Below are 19,564 nucleotides of genomic sequence, written 5' to 3'. Positions count from 1 at the left end.
GAAAACCCTAGTCTTTTATTACTTCCAACAAACCCAAATAACTAAACCCCAAGTATAACTACTGTGCGGTTTACTCAGGGGGGAAGTGGGGAAAGAGATGAGTAATCAAGAAACTCACTTGTTCAGAAGTTGATAGAGCTATTGTTGGAGTACGAGGAATACAGAAGCAGGCCGAAGGACGAAAGGTTTCTTTAACACTTTAGCAAATCTAACTTGCAAAAGACAGGATAGATGGAGAGTACCCACGAAGGCTTTAAATAGCCTCAGGTATTAAGACGACGGTTGAAGGCTAAGGACAACCGATGACCTAGATCGAAATGATGCTTCGAAATCCGCAGAAAGCAAGATCAACGGTCGGAGGGATGCCACATGGAAACATGTGGAAGCGAGCACCTGATGCAGAGATACCTCCAATCGTCGCACCGCCATTAAAATAATGGATGTATTTCTGATTCATTGGAAACAGTGAATGGTATACAAAGGCAAGAAAACGTTTGAACTTCGCAGAAGGGAAACGTGCGGACTTTGCAATAAATGAAGTAGTGGAGAAGATTAATGCATCTTCCCGAAACGCATCTTCACAATATTTCTACAAGATTATTATTCGGTGAGGAATGTAAAGTTAAGTGATGAGTTTTATCATTAATACTTTGATATTCAAGGCAAGATTTCGGCAAGAGACGGGGAAATATAAAGGCCAACATGAGAAAGAAATGTCTATTCATTAAATAAAGGGTAAATCTGTACAAAAAGATAACTCCCTAAGCCTTTTCTTCATTGTTGCCCGAGGGACCCTAGTCGGGAGGACTTTTCTCAGGATCATGAGAAGAGCCTTCCTCAAGAATGGCATCGGCTGAGTCCTCTACAGCAACAACTTGAGACTCGGCTTGTGATTTCTCCTCTGGAAGTGCCGGCTCGTCAGCCAGGTATGCCTCATATTGAGGGTCAGCTGGAAAAGGATCATCTTCTTCCTGAGCCCAGTCCGGGAGATTCATACCAACTTTCCCGAAGACCTCTTTGTGGCACACCTCACGAAAAGGAGCAAAGGTCGAAGGCGGGGATTGATCCGAGGATTCGCTCCCAAACGTCGTTCTGCCCCAAGCGATAAGCTTGAAGGTTGTAGATACCTAGCAGCTCGGAGAAAGGTACGCTGTTCAGGTATTTCCGAACACACTCCTTTCGAAGCTCTGGCTTTATATGCTCGGGCTTGCTAGGGATCGCCAACTTCAGATGTTCTTCGAGCTCCCTACTTTTGAATTCAAGTCTGTCACCAAACAACGTGGCAGCTACTTTTTGCTTCCTGGCCTCGCACTCGGCAGCAGCGGCACGAATCTTCGACACTTCGAGGGCCTCCTTGAGGGAGATCACTTCTTCCTCATGCTTTTTCTGCAGCTCCACGGCAGCTGCAGTCAGCTGGTCTATTTCAGAATTGGCTTTCGCCAAATTCTCTTCACAGGTTTGCAGCAAGGAGCTGGTGCGACCAACCCGGCTCAATGCTTCCATGTGTTGATAAAAGCTCAACACAAGCATTCCCCGGGAAGGCGGAAAATATCGAAGAAGTCATAAGGAATTATGAAAAAATAACTAAGCAAGAAGACCGGTACCTTGTAGATTGACTAACAAGGGAGGTGTCATCCAGGGCTTCAAATTCTTGGCGATCAGAAGGAGCAAGACTGAGGGAGCTCCATTCTGCAGCTTTCTCGGGATCCCGAGTCACCCTGTCGGTCAGCTTCAGGGTCCACTGGGGGGTGAAGACCTCCTCACCATCCGTTGAAGCTTTGCATTTTTTATTGGAGGGAGCATCAATTGTGTCATGCCTCCTCTTGGTTCGGGCGGAGGAAGAGACATTAGACCTCTCCACCATCGGTTTCTTCCCTTTACCCGAAACATCAGCCACGGGCCTGATATTCCTGATACCCCTATAAGAGGGGTCGGGAGAGGGAATAGAAGCCTCTTGATCTACGGTCAAAGCTCTGGGCGATCGTTGCTCGGCTGTCACAACGGCCCTAGCGGCCTTCACCCGCAGGCTTTCAGGGTTCATTCTTGGAGGCACTGCAAAGAAGAAGGACAAGAGTCAGAATTAAAAACATATCACTTCAGTCAAATTAAAGGATGGTGGTTAGAAGCTCACAATGAGCCAAGCCCCAGTACTGAAGGATGGAGTTATACTCCACTTCAAGTCCATGTATCTCTTGATACCACGGAATGGATTTGATCTTCCTGATGGCCACCTCGTCTTCTCTGGATAAGGGAAGGTCTCGGTTATTCTCGGAAGAAGAAGTACACCTCCTCCAGGTGGTTGGGAAGTTAAGATCTGATGGAGGCGCTCGATAGAAAAAGTATCGTTCGCGCCATCTTTTGTGGTTTGAAGGGCAAGTTCCTTTGACAAGGATGCTGCCCCTCCAATCAAGTTCAGCCTTATTGCGTTTGGACAGAAAAACCCATCCGGGAGGATGGGAGATAGAAAGAACATGAAAATGTACAAAGAGAGAAAGAGATGGCGTAATGCCAAGTTCAAAACACAAACCCAAGAAGCCGACGATAAGACGCCAGCTATTGGGGAGGAGCATTTCGGGACAAATATTCCAATGATTCAGAACTGCGGAGAACAAAGGATTAAAAAAGGGAAAGCGAACCTTGCTTTCCAGTGCATCTATGTACAGAGAAAATTCACCCGAAAGGGATGAATCAACCCTCTCATCAGGGTGGGGAGCCCTAACCTGATATGAGGAAGGAAAATCAAAATCTTGGACAGCTGAAAGAAGGGTTTCCTCATCGTAAATGGAGGGAACAGAGCCAGGTCCACCATCGGACGCGGAAGTTTGAGGCTGCCTAGAAGACTCGACAATCTTGGAAGATCCAGACTCGAGAAGGACAGGAGAAGTTTCGGTTTTTCTTTCAAAACCTTTTTGAGAAACTTCAGCGAACTCGTGCCAGAGGACAGTTAAGGTTTTGTTATCACTATCCGACTGTTCGTGAGCAGGAGAAGCAAAAGCCTCACTGCTATTACCAACAATGGGTACCAGAGAAGCCCTATCGTTCGCCATTACTTGTTTCAGTAAACTACAAAAAGAAAAAGACCAGTAAACTTACTGATTCAGTGAGGCGGAAGCTTGAGAGCAGGAAGGCGCGAAGCAGACAACAAAGGTTCAAATTCCAGACAGGAAGAATGAAACCTACGAAGACAACGAACCGCTTTTAAAACTCCCGCACGAGTGTTTGGGAATCTGAAATATCGAGATTGATTCAAAATCAACGATCAAGATTGAAAGACGTTTTGAAAGTTTGAACTCACGAATCCGAAATAGGCGTTCGGAAACCGTCGCTTGGATGACGTGAGCCACGATAGATCAACTGCAAGGAGATATGTGGCCTTACACTCACAACGCTCGAGGAAAAGTGACCACCGCATTAAATGTGATATGACATTTAATGAAGCACGCATAGATTATCACCTGACGACGAACCCAGTTAAAAACCAAGCCCTCGGGATCGATCGAACGCTTGGTCTGGGGGGCTCGTGATATGGAGAGATTATGATCAGATCGGGTTCATACTTGGTCCGACCCTCAACCCGGTCGAGACGGAGAGATCCGACTAGCTCCCGAGCGAACCGGATCCGGAAGATGGCTTGCTGAAGAAGAAAGCTTATTCGGCTGCAAGCGTGCCCTAATCCTACTTATGGATTAGGGTAATCACCCTAATGATGGCAGACTCGAATTGACGGCTGCGGATAATCATTATCGAAGGGATAATCATCGCATAACCTAAAGGTTATCTCAGGAGTCCTCTACTAGCCCAAACTAGTAGAAGTCTATTGCTCAACGGATCTAACTGATAAGATCCAACGACTACCCGAAGAAGGCTCAAGTGCATCCAACGAAGGAGATTCGAAGGTACACTCTATATAAACCTCACTACCATACAAGGTGAGGGGATCGAAAAAAGAATACTATCTGAGACTCAGGTTCAGATACATACTGATAGACCTAAACTATCAGCGATCTGCTATCTAGATCACCCTTCCCAGTTCTTCATTCCTTAAGCTCTGCGCTTCTAGCAGAGCCGTTTGTGATTAAGTTCATCAACTGACTTAGCCTTCGGAGGTGGACTCCCGACCCCAGCGGTCGGGCCACATCTGACGCTTTCGTTTTGCAGGACATCACGAGGAGATCTAAGGGCTGAGCAGATTTTGGACGCATCAACTAGATATCTACTATGTATAGAAATGTGACAGGATTTCAATTTTGGGATTCTAGCTTAATATGACGTCAAGTGTCTCTATATACTTCTATGTTCTTTACCCATGATGATAAATGAGATGTCTAATTGGATGAGCTCAATAAAAAATGTTTTGGCCCTGACCATATTTTACTATTGTTTTGGAGAATTATTCTCAATTTTGGTTTTTTCCTCTTCTTTCAGAATTGGTGGTGAAGATGAGATTCTGTTCCAGGTCTTGAATATGACAACCCAAAGACCTCACTGATTCTAGAAAACCTAGGTGTGATAAGTTCCGTCACTTCATCCTCTTCTTTTTGTTTGTAATTTTATGCAATTACATTGCAATTCCCTTGATTCAAGTTCTAGCTTGAGCTTTGAATCAGGTTTTCTCTCGTTAAAATCCAAGCAATTTTCTGAAACCCTAGCTTCTTTACATCAAAACACTTAAGGTTTTCCTACTGAAATTCAGATCAGTAACTCATATTCTAATTTCATCAAATATGCAGCCTCTGAAGCTTTTTGCTTGTCTCATTTAAACTCATTTTCTTTAATTTTGAAGTCAAGTTTCCATCAAGAACCACGTCCTAGGTTTTGACAGCCTAGCTCAAATCAGTTTATTTTTGTAGTGTTTCCTTGGAACCATAGAATCCTGTATGTCATACCATAATGTGTAATGTTTCATTTTCTTTTCCTGTGCTATGCATTCTAATTCTACATGAGTTTGGCACGCGTACAAATTATTTCTTTTCCTGTGCCATACATTCTGATTCTACATGAGTTTGGCACACGTACAAATTATAACTAGCCATGCATGTGGTGATCAATACAATGACTACTAAAAGATAGTGCTAAATTTAGAGCTACTTAATAGTCAACCTCGATGTTAGTGTTTAACTGTTAGAATTGGATTATTTTGATACAGTTTCTCATCAAGCTCATTCTTGGATTGTTTTGATTAATGGCTTTGTGCTTAATTTCTGTTTACTTAGCTTGACTAGCTTTTAATTTCTGATTCATCTAGTTAATGATTCTAGTTGATGATGCTGGTGGAGCATTTCCATCCATTAATCACTCCCCATGGTTCGGTGTTACCCTTGCAGTGCCATTTTTCCTTTTCAGTGTTGGTGTTTCAATTAGTTTGGTATTCAAGGTAAATTCTAGAACTCTAACTTGAATTTACAGGTACATATATTTGATTCAATTTCATGAAGATTGGTGAAGAACCTTAACGAGACATGATGCACTGGGGTAATCCCATATACAATCCTCTTTATTTGTTCTTACATTTAAATTGAAGTATCATTCAGTGATATTTTTCTGTTGTATTATTTTATAAGATTCATCCAAATTGAGGTTGACCTTTAACTTTATTTTCTCACGGTAATGGAAATTTTGATTTGTTGACACCAATGGAAGTTTACTTTGTGCGGGATATTGGAAAAGAGTAAGCTCATCCTCTACTTCCATAGGAAAAAGAAATTCTATGCAATGCACTTATTTTGTTGATTCTTCATACATATATTTTATTCACAGAAAGCAAAGCTTCATACTTTAGATAATAGTATTTTACCTTTTCTTTCAGTTCTTTGGGTCTTTTGTCAATTATTCAGTTTCCTTTATAATATTATATTCAACTTGATCTTTTATTGTGTGTGAATTTCTTGTTACATCTCTTGTATTCAGTCATCCATCAGAAATGTGATGTTCCTTTTTCACTTGGTTTTATTTTTTATTTTTTATGGCCAAAATTAGTTGAAACTAGAGGTTGTTTTGGTAGGAGTCTTCACACAAATTCCATTGTCCCTCTGTTGGGGACCATATAGAGTTAGCAGAAATGTTAATGGACTTACCCTAAATTGGATACTCAATATTTCTTGTGATAGAAAAAAGGGACCAAATCTCATATATTTATCCAAGTAATATGTGTTGCCACTGTTATGTATGTGCATGATTATGTGCATGTTGTATTGTCGAGCTTTACAGTGCCCATGTGTTGAAAAAAATTTGATATTTTTTGTGTAAATAAAAAATAGAGCAAATTGCACTGACAACCCAAAATGGAGGCCTTAAAGCACTGACACCCCACTTTATGTTTTAAAAGTACAAAGACCCCAAAATTGGATTTTTATTGAATATATTTGTCAAATTTATTATTGAAAACAATTAAATCACTGTTTATTTTTTAAAAAATATCCGTATAATAAACAGTGTCTGAAAGGTTTTCAGTGACAAATTGGACAAATATATCCAATGAAAATCCAATTTTGGGGTTTCTATGCTTTTTAAACATAAAGTGGGGTGTCCGTGCTTTTAGGCCTCCATTTTGGGGTGCAAGTGCAATTTGCTCTAAAAAAGATAATATAAACAGCCAAAAAGGGAAAGATAGAAAAATACAAGGAGGGAAAAAGGGGGGGGGACACAAAGGCTATTAGAGCCTCAAAAAGAATAAAGAAGGATCTAGGCATCAGGTAACAACAATATGTCCCTTGGGGGTCTAATAGGGGTTTGGGATTAAGGAAAGAAGGTTTGGAGTTGACATCTTGCAGATGGCTTTCCAAATATGCTCAAGGGAATGAGATTTGGGGGTCCATCTGCAAAGGTTCCGCTCCAACCAAATGTGGGAAACTCAAGCGCCAAATAACAACCTCCCTGCAATGGAGGAAACACCAAAAGAAGAGGTGAGCCTGCAGCACTCCATCTCAAAGGGCTGGGGATGTCTACACCAGGGCCAGATGGAAGCAAGGGGCTGATTCCAAATGTGTTTGGGGAAGGGGAAGGTGATGAAAAGGTCATTTGGGTCTCTTCAATATTGACCTCCCTCTACTTGTAGTTTTGGATCTCTTTCTACTGCTAACTTGTCAACTTTTTCTTAATCATGTGTCTGTTTCTAGTTTTTGGCTAGGACACATTTTCCTAGATTTCTTACTCTGCCTGCAACATGAGTGTCTAATTCTGCACCATATCAACCCACAAAAGCTTTAGAGTAATATTAAGTGTAGCATTTTTGTGAAATCAGTACCTCAATCTTTATTATGAATTTGACGAGCCTTCTTTTTGACCATTTTATTAATAATCATATTTTTATATTCTTATTTGAGGTCATTCATGGTTTTAAAATTTCCCTTCCATTATTTTGATAATTTTCTCTTCACTTTACCATAATGGAAAGAAGCATAATATGTGTAGACAATGTTTTGAATTCTTGATGTTTATTCTATTTTTAGAATTTTACTCCGTTTACTCATTGTTCTTGGTATATCTTTTTCATTAGCTACCATCTTGATTTATAATACTATGTAGAAACACAATAATAAATCAACTGCAACGAAGAAAGTTATACTGAGCTCGGCTAAGCGCTTTGTCTTGGGTGTGCTGCTGCAAGGTTTGTCTATTCCCACCTCTAAATTCTTCTGCAGAAATATCTTAATTCTTGCACACTACACATTTTAGGTATAGAGAATAGTGACTCAAAAGACCTTTATTATCTAATCAGGTGATTTCTCTTGGTCTAATTATTCTGTTCGTTGCAATGTTCTGCCTTATTGAAGTTCTGGCCCACCAAGGCAAATGCCTGGTTTGAGTCTTCAGGGCGCCACTTTGTATAAAAATACCAAAGGTTAGGTCTGATCTCAAAATCATGCCCCAGGACCCCACATAGGTGGGACCAGCACTCAGTAATGGCCCTTATTCATCTTCATATTTTAATGGATGCGACTTATATGGTGGCTGTTTCTAATTGACGCTTTTACTTATCTTTGGTAATTATTGCAGTTGGATGTAATCGAGATTCTTCTAAAGGGATGTGATGCAGTGGAGAGCTATGTGAAGGAGGTGAAGACTTTTGTATCTTATCTGTTTTTACAGGTCATTGATTTGGACTCATATGTTTTCTTGTTTCCTTTAAGATTTGGGTCCTTATTCAACTACAAGTGCACCAATTTCTCATTTTTAAAGACACTATGAATTTCCATTATGTAATCCATTCTAAAAACCTTCTCATAAACATTCACCTTTGTGGGCCATTTTTTTTTAATATATTCCAGTCCCAATAAGTTACCTCAACTAGGTTGTCTGTCCATCCATTAATTTAGAGGAATTTTTTCTACGACTTTCCACAAATATGCAATGAACCAATTTTCCAGAAAAGCCAATTCATTTCTCTTGCTTATATCTGTTTGTGTGCTATTTCAATTTTTCTGGCAGTGCAAGAAGCTAGTTTTTGAATATGGACCTCTGTTGATGGACAATGCAGAGCAATTCCTTGAAATGACAGATACCTGTACTATGCTCCATGCATGTACAACTTCAGATAATGGGGTTGGAGAAACATCTTCTGTTTGACCATGCTGTCTGAATCTTAAAGCTCGAAGCAAAGATTGGTCCGAAAGCAGAGGGAATATTTATTATTAAGCAAAGGAAGCCATGCATTTGCTGATTTCAGAGTGTTTGCTTTCATCTCTTGTAAATGTTCGACAATCAATCTAGAACATGTCTTTATGGTATTGTGAAGTTTATTTCCCCCCATTTTAGGTTTTCTATATAGGATAGCGGGAAGGTGTTGTTTATGTGAATAAGTTGGTAGTTTGAATGACATGAAATTTTAAAAGTATGGTTCTGTTCATCAGACTGATCACAGTGTTGAAACGGAATGGTTCCGTTTAAAAATGAACCATTTCGTTTCATCAGACTGATCACAGTGTTGAAACGGACTGATCAAAAGGGACCATTCCGTTTCACTAGACTGATCACAGTGTTGAAACGGAATGGTTCCGTTCATCAGACTGATCACAGTGTTGCAACAGACTGATCAAAAGGAACCATTCCGTTTCACTAGACTGATCACAGTGTTGAAACGGAATGGTTCTGTTCATCAAACTGATCACAGTGTTGAAATGGACTGATCAAAAGGAACCATTCCGTTTCACTAGACTGATCACAGTGTTCAAACGGAATTGGTCCGTTCATCAGACTGATCACAATGTTGAAACGGACTGATTTAAAGGAACCATTCCGTTTCACTAGACTGATCACAGTGTTGAAACGGAATTATTCCGTTTAAAAAAGAACCATTCCATTTCATCAGACTGATCACAGTGTTGAAACGGAATGGTTCCGTTTAAAAAGGAACCATTTCGTTTCATCAGACTGATCACAATGTTGAAATGGAATGGTTCTGTTTAAAAAGGAACCATTCCGTTTTAGCATATTCATGACCCATTTGAACGGAATGGTTTCGTTTCATCAGACTGATTACAGTGTTAAAACGGAATGGTTCCGTTTCATCAGACTGATTACAGTGTTAAAATGGAATGGTTCCGTTTAAAAAGGAACCATTCCGTTTTATCTAGTTTCAAATTATTTCCATTTCCTCCAAAGTGCTTTTGAAACAAAAAGAGATTGCATCCGTGAATTCCCTCTTGTACGCCTATCGACGACTTTACTAACTTGGTTAAAAGACAAGTTAAATTTAAACTGTATTTCAAACCAAGTATTTAAAATGTTCAAATATTTATGTTTGATTCACGACTTTGGTGCTTTAACTGCCACCATATCTTTCAATAGCTTCACATGACTTCAGAATACGCTGCGGGTGAAAACGAAATGTCATAATATTGCCAATGTTTCCGAGAAACACTGATAAAAGGAATTTATTGCGACACTTAAGAAACGCCGCCGTAGACTATAACATTCATTTTTTTCCTGGCGTTTTTATAAAGGCCGTTATTAGAGTTTTTTTTTTTGCAGCGTTTTGAAAATGTCGTAGTAGACATAAGAGTTTAACTTTATTACCATCATTTTTAATAAATGCCATCATATGCTACTTATCCTGGTGTTTTTAATAAACGCCGTCGTTTTTCAAACGCCGGGATAAATTTTTTAATTAAAAAAAAATTTGTTTCCAAAAAGCCAAATTCAATTTTACAAATGAAGATCCAATTCCATCAATCCAAATTCAATTTTACAAATGAAGTACACTATTTAACAAGAAAGCTCTGCTTTATCCCTACTTTACACACAACAAATGTGATCTTGACATCCCAAAGAACTAAAGTGAAAAATTGAGAGTCTGTAACACTTATAAGCTTTCACTGGAAAATGCAACAAAGAATGAAGAACCATAACCTGAACATTTAGATGGATTATAATCTGAGAGTTTCAACAAACTGAACTGCTTGTTAATCATTAACTCTTTAACTTGTGGTTAGGATAACAAGATTTTGTGAGTGTCAATCAATGAACCACAAGCAAGGAATGAAAAACCAAAGGTAGTCCTTGGGGCATGTTACTCTTCCATTAATGAACAATTCCTCTAGAAAATAAATTTCACAAAGTTGCAGGCCAATCCAAATGCAGAACTGCCTTAGCACTTCTTTTTTCTCTTCCTCCAAGCTGAGCACCTTATTCTCCTGAGTCTGTCTCCCTACAGCTTCTTGACTTTCTCCTGCAACCTGCAATTCCAACGGGATTTTCTGGGAGTGTGAGGACTCCAACTCCTGCATAACCTTAACCAGTGCTGTCAAAGCCATAGTTCGAGCTGACTCTTCATTCCCTGTTTAATGAAACATATGCCTGAGTTTAATGAAAATAAAAATGACTCTGAAACGGCATTACTTAACAAAATTACAGAGATATGAGAGACATTTCACTAATTTGTTCTAGCCATGTAAGAAATAAAATGAGCTTATAATATTCTCCAATTCAGAACTTTCCCTTCCCTACATTTCCCTGTGTTAAATTGGCGTCAACAGCCAGCTCATATTTGTTGCCATGTCTAAGGGATGCAAGGCAACACCAACAGGGTACCTACTGCCCAGGTACTGCATACACAACTATAAACTGAACTACCACCTCTATTTTTCCATCCCTGAATTAGTTACAGATAATCAAAAACTGGTTTTGTGCTTCTAAAACAAATATCCATTCCGAAATAGCTCAGGGCACTGCTGGAGTCATTGTCTTAGATATTCTTTCAGAGCTCAGTTGTTAAATTTTCTTTTACTTCCCTTGATTTAAAGGGTTTTACATATAGTCCTAAGTCTATATTCCATTCTTAGAATGGCAAACCATTTTTTATCTTTACCATAGAATTAAGCAACGACTGTATAGCCTGTTGCGTGCTTCCAGGCAATTGAACCGTGGTGGTTAGTTGGTGTCCAGCTCAGCCCATACTTCACATATGTTAGTTCAGATCTTGACTTTGTTTGAGTCTTTCAACAGATTAGATTATTTCTTTCCTTAACAGACTGAAACTACACTCTAGCAATACAACAACAAAGAGGACTGTAATAAAGATTTTATAAGTATACTTTCCAAGAGTCTTTGATTGGAATAAAGTTGATGTAAAAGTTACATGAAAAAATATCATTCAGAAAGGAGGAAAAGAACCAACACAGGGAACACAGAACTTTGCATTGCATCCTAGCACATAGAAATTTTTAATGTAAAATATTTTGATTTTATTTTATTTATGACCAATTTCACTTGCTGGCTTTGTTTCATCCACTTTTCCTTTTTCGCTGTAACAACTAGCATTTTGTTCTACTTCCATTATATACAAAGCAGAACCTAAAAGTTACTTAAACTACTTTGGGGTTGGAATTTTTGGTACCGGTGGGTAACGTACACCAACCATGACCATATGACTTCTCCAACTTATGTTGGGTGAACCCTATGTATTTTATATAAGTGAAGTTGCATAACAGCAACCAAGGGTTTTTCAAAAGTGTTCTTTCTACACAGCTAATCATGTGATTTAATCCTTTAGCTTAGGTGGAAGATGGTTGAATGAATTACAATCCACCAAACCATAGAGGTAGATAAGAGAAGCAGCAAAAAACAACCAAAAGAATTATTTAGTACAGCACCAAAAGTCTCTGAAATACTTATCTGCGTAATGAAGCAAGTACAAGTAAACGAGCTTTTTTACTTCTAATGATTGATGGAAGATCTCCAATTGTATCTTTCACAGTTATCACTCGAAAAGGTGCTCCATTCCCTGTACTCTTATTGAAAATAGGTCGACTCTGCACATATTTTGTTCACAATAACTAATGAATAACAGGAATACAGATAAACTGAATGAGATCTCCAAAGCATACCCACATATACAGGAACTTAGGATTTATTGCCCTACCCATTTGTCGACTTAATCCTTCGCAAGTTTCCTGTTTGATGAGGTCTCCTCATCTGACCTAGACAAGAACATAATGAATTGTGTGGAAGAAAAAAAAAGAACAAGAAGATTAACTACTCATGTTTCCCATTGCAAGAATAGCAAGCCTGTAAATTTGTAAAATGCACCACACCTTCCCTAGACCACTTTTCTTGAGCTGCTCCCTCCTATCATACTGTTCTAAATCAATTGGAAACTGCACAACAACACAGAATTTTATTTGAATGACCAAGCTTGTGCACAAACTCATAGCGATCAGTAAACACAAATGACAATAAAGTTAACCTACATTAGTCAATATTTTCAGAATTGCAGATCGAATATTTATGGTAGGTAAGCTTCCATCGGGGAGAGGCTCAAGCCTCAATTTAAACTATAGAACCAACCTGGAACCATTTCAATTAAGCAGGATCAAACCCACAATTAATTGGATTCCCAAAGAGCCAAAATATTATTTTAAACCAGATTTTGTATAATGAACGCACATAATACAAAGTCAAGCCTCATGATTAATATAAACCTTATTTAGATCATCCTTATCTGACTCATAATCTTTGTACCCATCTTGAGAGAATACTGCTGTATAAGGAAAGAGAGCCATGGAATCTTGTTCCATACCTTAATACATAACCAACTGAATCCAGTTGTCTCTTTTCTACTCTGTTCTTTCCATACATGATGACATGTTTTACGAATTACTTGGAGTCCTAGAGCTTTGGCCTTACTTCTCAACCAAGGAAGAGCAGAAACAAATGAAAAGCCAGTAATCAAATGAGTATTCAAATCCGAATCTATTATGAAAATCAAAGATGGAAGAAACGAAAGGCAAGCAGAACTTGCATAACATGAAAAGAGGAAGTTGTTGCAAAACACTTTTTAACTTCTGTCCTCAACACCACTGAAGTATAAAATGAAGAAATTAAGATGCAGTTGAGGCTGCCCATCAACTAACCAACTTGCATTGGGGTTTCATTGGAGAAGTCTCAGTTAAACATGTTGTAATATTAGTCCCACATCGACTGATGTGGGAATATGTGGAGAGGAAGAGGCTATAAAAGAATGCCTCTTCCTTCTTCTTTAATCATCCCAAATATCTTCTCTCTTGGATATTTCTTTATTTATAGTGGAGTTTTCTCTCTTGTCCATATATTATTGTGTCTTTCTTTTCTCTTAGTTGTTATTATTGTGTTCTTCTTTTCTCTTATTTGCTGATTGTTCTATTCGGTGGATTCTTCATAACCCGACAGTGGTATCAAAGCGAGGTTTTTCTGAAGTATGCTCTGTGGTTGCAGCATAGTCTGAGCTTCCACATCAGAAAAGGAAAATTCCTTGGGGGGTTTGTTCGTTTGGTTTAGGGTGTGAGTATCTACTTATAGTATGCTCTGTGATTGCCACTTAGGTGGATCATTCACATCAGAAAAATAAGTAAGATATTGTTTTTCATCCTACGGAGGTGCTGCTGAAGTCGCAATTTCACGTGGTTTCTTTTCGGGTATCCTAGAAAGGTGTATTGGGTGATTAAGTGCATGTCAAGGAAAATTTTGTCTAAGGAGTCTGGTTTTTAAGCGGACCGTTGTGTCCCTCCAGTCTTTCCTGGAAATTTTCCTGGTGCATTTTGGTTCAACCATATACCAGGTGGAGATAACCTAAGAAGACAAGTTTCACGTGAAATAGTGGGAGTTATTCTGCAGCCAACAACAACTCGTGATAGAAGCAATGGCAGCAAAAATTGATATCGGCAAGTTTGACGGCACGAAATTCTCATTATGGAAAATGAAGATGAAGGCATTATTGATAAAAGATAACTGCCTGGAAGCCATCAGTGTTCGGCCGGCAGAGTTCACAGACAACAAAAAGTGGAACAGAATAGATGCGATCGCTCTTTCTGATTTGCATCTAGCATTATCAGATGATATTTTAGCGGGCGTAGAAGAGAAGAAAACTGCTAAGGAGGTTTGGGATCATCTCATCAAATTGTATGAAGCCAAATCACTTCACAACAAAATCTTTTTGAAGAGAAAGTTGTATACCTTACGGATGTCAGAATCTACATCAGTTACAGAGCACTTACATACTCTGATTTCGTTATGTTCTCAACTTTCAACGTTGGGACATAATGTTTCACCACAGGAACGTGCTGAAATTCTACTCCAAAGTCTTCCAGATTCATATGACCCAGTCATCATCAATTTAACCAGTAATATCCTCTCTGATTATTTGGTATTTGATGATGTCGCTGCTACAATTCTTGAAGAAGAAAGTAGACGAAAAGGCAGAGAAGATAGACAGGCAAGCTCACAACAAGCAGAAGCTTTGTCTATGACTCGAGGAAGGTCAACGGAACGTGATTCCAGTGGGAGTCACAATCAAGGGAGGTCAAAATCCAGGGGTAAGAAGAATTTCAAGTGCTACAATTGTGGCAAAAGGGGACACTTCAAAAAAGAGTGTCGATTCAAAAAGGGTGTAGATAAGGCAGAGACATCTCAAGGGTGCATTGCTGAAGGAGATATTCTTTACAGAGAATCAGCAATGGCAGCCAAGGATAGATTGGAACATAGTGATGCTTGGATCTTGGATTCGGGAGCAACATGGCACATGACCTCTCGCAGAGATTGGTTTCAAACTTATGAACCTATCTCTACAGGGTCTGTGTACATGGGAAATGATCATGCCTTGGAGATTGTTGGAGTTGGCACCATCAAGTTGAAGATGTACGATGGTATGGTACGCACTATTCAAAATGTGCGGCATGTGAAGGGCTTAAAGAAGAATCTATTGTCTTTGGGACAATTAGATGAAATTGGGTGCAAGACACGCATCCAAAATGGAATGATGAGGATCGTCAAAGGAGCGCTAGTTGTAATGAAAGCTGAAAGGGGCGCTGCAAATTTGTACGAAGTAATGGGAGAAACATGTCTGGAGGCGAAGCATCGGTTGCATCAGCCGGTATCGCAGAAGAGATGACAAAAGTGTGGCATCGAAAATTGGCCCACATGTCAGAGCAAGGGTTGAAGGTTCTCGCAGAGCAGAAATTACTCCCGGGTCTCACAAAGGTTTCATTACCCTTTTGTGAGCACTGTGTTACAAGCAAGCAGCATAGATTGAAGTTCAATGCATCTGATTCCAGGAGTAAAAGTATTCTGGAATTAGTTCACTCTGATGTATGGCAAGCACCGGTTACATCTCTGGGAGGAGCAAGGTACTATGTATCTTTCATTGATGATTATTCCAAAAGATGTTGGGTGTTTTCTATCAAGAAGAAGTCAGATGTGTTTTCAGTTTTCAAAACATTCAAAGTGCAAGTTGAACGAGAAACTGAGAAGAAAATCAAGTGCCTCAGGACAGACAATGGCGGTGAATATACAGGGGATGACTTCTTTGAGTTTTGTAATCAAGAAGGCATCAAGAGACAACTCACGGTGGCTTACACTCCTCAACGTAATGGAGTAGCGGAGCGGATGAATAGAACTCTACTCGAAAGAACAAGAGCCATGTTAAGAACTGCAAGCATGGCTAAGTCCTTTTGGGCGTGCCGTAAACACCGCTCGCTATGTGATTAATCGATCACCAACAAGATCGATTGATCTGAAGACACCGATGAATATGTGGACCGGCAAGCCGCTTGATTATTCACGCCCGCACACATTTGGGAGTCCTGTGTACGTGATGTATCATCCCCAAGAAATTTCGAAGTTGGATCCAAAATCCAGAAAATGCAGATTCTTGGGAAATGCTGATGGAGTCAAGGGGTATCGACTGTGGGGTCCCACTGCCCACAAAGTCGTCATCAACAGAGATGTCATTTTTGCAGAAGATAAGCTGCAAATGGAAGATGTGAGTAGCATTTCAATGGAAATTCCGGAGAGTACAACAGTTCAGGAGGAAGAGAAGTCCAATCCAAAAAATTCTTATGGGGTAGAAAATTCTTCTGGAGCAGAATCGAAAAATGAGGAACAAGTACCAGTTGAGTCTACAAGCTGTAGAAGTTCGACGGTCACCTCGTGAAAGACATACACCAACCTGGCGGTCTGATTATATTATGGAGAGCAACATTGCATACTGTCTTCTAACAGAAGATGGTGAGCCATCAACATTCAGAGAAGCGATTAATAGCTCAGAAGCGTCACTTTGGATGGCAGCTATGCAGGAAGAACTAGAAGCTCTTCATAAGAATAAGACGTGGGAGCTTGTACCTTTACCGCACGGAAGGAAGCCCATTGGTAACAAATGGGTTTACAAGATGAAACGAAACAGTGATGATCAAATAGAGCGGTATCGTGCAAGAATGGTGATCAAAGGATATGCTCAGAAAGAAGGTGTTGATTTCACAGAAATCTTTTCTCCAAGTGGTTCGACTTACTACTGTCCGGATAGTTCTGGCACTTTGTGCTACGTTTGATCTACATCTTGAGCAGTTAGATGTAAAAACTGCATTTCTTCATGGAGATCTTGAAGAAGAAATCTTATGCTCCAACCAGAAGGTTTTGAAGAACCAGAAAAGGGGAACTTGGTTTGCAGGTTGAACAAATCTCTATACGGCTTAAAATAGGCGCCAAGATGTTGGTATAAGAGATTTGATTCCTTCATATTGAGCCTTGGATACAACAGACTTGCTTCAGACCCTTGTGCGTATTACAAGAGGTTTGGTGATGATGATTTCATCATTTTATCGTTGTATGTCGATGATATGTTGGTGTCGAGGCCCCAACAAAGATCGATCGTAGAATTAAAGGCTCGGTTGGCTAGGGAATTTGAAATGAAGGATCTGGGACCCGCAAAACAAGATTCTAGGGATGCAAATTCACCGAGACAGAAATAACAGGAAGATTTGGCTATCTCGGAAGAGTTACTTAAGGAAAGTCTTGCGCCGCTTCAATATGCAAGATCAGTAAGCCAATTTCTACTCCTCTTCCCGTTAATTTCAAGTTATCCTCAAGTATGTGTCCTAGCAATGAAGCAGAGAGGATGGAGATGTCTCGAGTACCGTATGCATCAGCAGTGGGAAGTCTGATGTTCGCTATGATATGTACAAGACTGGACATTGCACATGTAGTGGGAGTGATTAGTCGGCATATGGCGAATGCATGACAAGAGCATTGGATTATAGTGAAGAGGATCCTAAGATACATTAAAGGAACCTTGGATGCTGCTCTATGTTATGGAGGATCTGAATTTACTTGTCGGAGGATATGTTGATTCCGATTTTGCGGGGGATCTTGATAAAAGGAAATCCACTACGGCTATGTGTTTACAATTGCGAGAAGAAGTTGTGAGTGGGTATCTAAACTACGAGACAGTTGTAGCACTGTCTACAAATGTGAGTATATGGCAGCTACACAAGCTTGTAAAGAAGCAATCTGGATAAGAAGATTCATGGAAGAACTTGGGCACAAACACGAAAAGATTCTCTTGTATTGTGACAGTCAGAGTGCCTTGCACATTGCAAGGAATCCAGCTTTTCATTCCAGGACAAAACACATAGAAGTACAATATCATTTTGTTTGTGAAGTGGTGGAAGACGGAAGGGTGGATATGCAGAAAATCCACACGAAAGAGAACCTAGCAGATGCATTGACAAAAGCAATCAATACTGACAAGTTCATTTGGTGCAGATCCTTGTATGGCTTGATAGAGACATAGACAGCATGGTGGTGGCAAGATAGAGACTGGTGTGGAGATTGATTGGTTCTCAATCTAATCTCCAAGTGGGAGATTGTTGTAATATTAGTCCCACATCGACTGATGTGGGAATATGTGGAGAGGAAGAGGCTATAAAAGAATGCCTCTTCCTTCTTCTTTAATCATCCCAAATATCTTCTCTCTTGGATATTTCTTTATTTATAGTGGAGTTTTCTCTCTTGTCCATATATTATTGTGTCTTTCTTTTCTCTTAGTTGTTATTATTGTGTTCTTCTTTTCTCTTATTTGCTGATTGTTCTATTCGGTGGGTTCTTCATAACCCGACAGCGAATCCGTGGGTATTTGAACCCGAGTATCCAGGAAAAAGCAGAATATTTGATGGAAGAACGGGAGATCCTTTTGAACAACCCGTTCTAATAGGAAAGTCTTATATTCTGAAATTAATTCATCAAGTTGATGATAAAATCCACGGGCGTTCAAGTGGACATTATGCACTTGTTACACAACAACCCCTTAGAGGAAGGGCCAAGCAGGGGGGACAACGGGTAGGAGAAATGGAAGTTTGGGCTCTAGAAGGATTTGGTGTTGCTCATATTTTGCAAGAAATGCTTACTTATAAATCTGATCATATTAGAGCCCGTCAGGAAGTACTTGGGACTACAGTTAAACAAACAGTTAACAGGTCATTCACTGATAAAAGACTCTAATCTGTATCCCAGATTACACAAGAGAAAAACATACATTGCAAAAATGGAGAATCAATTCATTAAACAGGATAAGAAAAATTAACCAAACACTTTAGCCCTTCAGATACATGGCAGAAACATAGGCAATACCAAAACCAAGTTAGAAAGCCAACATTCCTTAACAGAACATCAAGGTTCACTACCAGAAAGCAATATAGAAAAGTCTATCAATCAACAAAAGAGAGAAAAAGTCTTCACAAGTCTTATAGATTTGATTGTCATCAAGGTTCAGATTTCGACATACCTGCACTAGGTTATTCTTTGTAGGAAAAAGTACAGCTTCTAATCTTCAACCATATACACTGCATATCGGAAGGAACATAACTAATTTTTCCGAATGAATGACGCCAGTGAAAAGGTCTCAACCTCCTGTTTACACTAAAAAGTTTACACCTTGACCTTCAATGAAAAGGAATATAAGTCGATGAAGATTTACCCTTCTAACCTTAATCTGGATCATTAGTTTGCATGTTGTTACATGCCTCATGAGTTCACCAAGGCACAGAGAAAATAGAGGAATTTTGAAAATGGTCAGAAAGAGATTGCTCCCAAAACTGTCATCATCAAGTTCACCTTTGAGTCACACAAAATCATTCAGCATTTGAGATTTGGCACCAGATGTGCAGTAAGAGTAAAACCATCGATCGAACAGGGTGAGCATTAGGTGTGTAGCATTGAATTCCCTGGCATCTTGAACTTCAAATCCCTAATTAGAAGAACCAATTGTTCAGGAAAAGACTGCAGAGAAATAAAGAAAGAACCCAACAAACAAAGTAACACT

At 39.5% G+C, this 19,564-nt stretch overlaps 2 long non-coding RNA genes across 3 annotated transcripts; one reads left to right on the top strand and one right to left on the bottom strand.

The window, feature by feature from the left end:
- The first annotated feature begins 4,281 nt into the window (after positions 1-4,281).
- On the top strand, positions 4,282-5,713 carry LOC149023862 (uncharacterized). Its single transcript, XR_016171416.1, has 3 exons — positions 4,282-4,504; positions 5,246-5,304; positions 5,407-5,713. It is a non-coding gene; the product is annotated as an uncharacterized LOC149023862 (long non-coding RNA).
- Positions 5,714-10,367: 4,654 nt separating this feature from the next.
- On the bottom strand, positions 10,368-19,079 carry LOC149023861 (uncharacterized). Of its 2 annotated transcripts, none has more exons than XR_016171415.1 (4): positions 19,028-19,079; positions 12,531-12,593; positions 12,359-12,411; positions 10,368-12,248 (listed from the first exon to the last, which is right to left on the bottom strand). It is a non-coding gene; the product is annotated as an uncharacterized LOC149023861 (long non-coding RNA). The 2 variants fall into 2 exon arrangements; XR_016171414.1 differs by lacking the exon at positions 19,028-19,079 and adding an exon at positions 13,016-13,041.
- Between the last annotated feature and the right edge of the window lie 485 nt (positions 19,080-19,564).

Source organism: Hakea prostrata, chromosome 2, assembly GCF_041222555.1.
Source record: "Hakea prostrata isolate BN-2017 chromosome 2, UWA_Hpros_2, whole genome shotgun sequence".
Classification (NCBI taxonomy): Eukaryota; Viridiplantae; Streptophyta; class Magnoliopsida; order Proteales; family Proteaceae; genus Hakea; species Hakea prostrata.
This window is presented reverse-complemented; position numbering and strand designations above follow the sequence as displayed.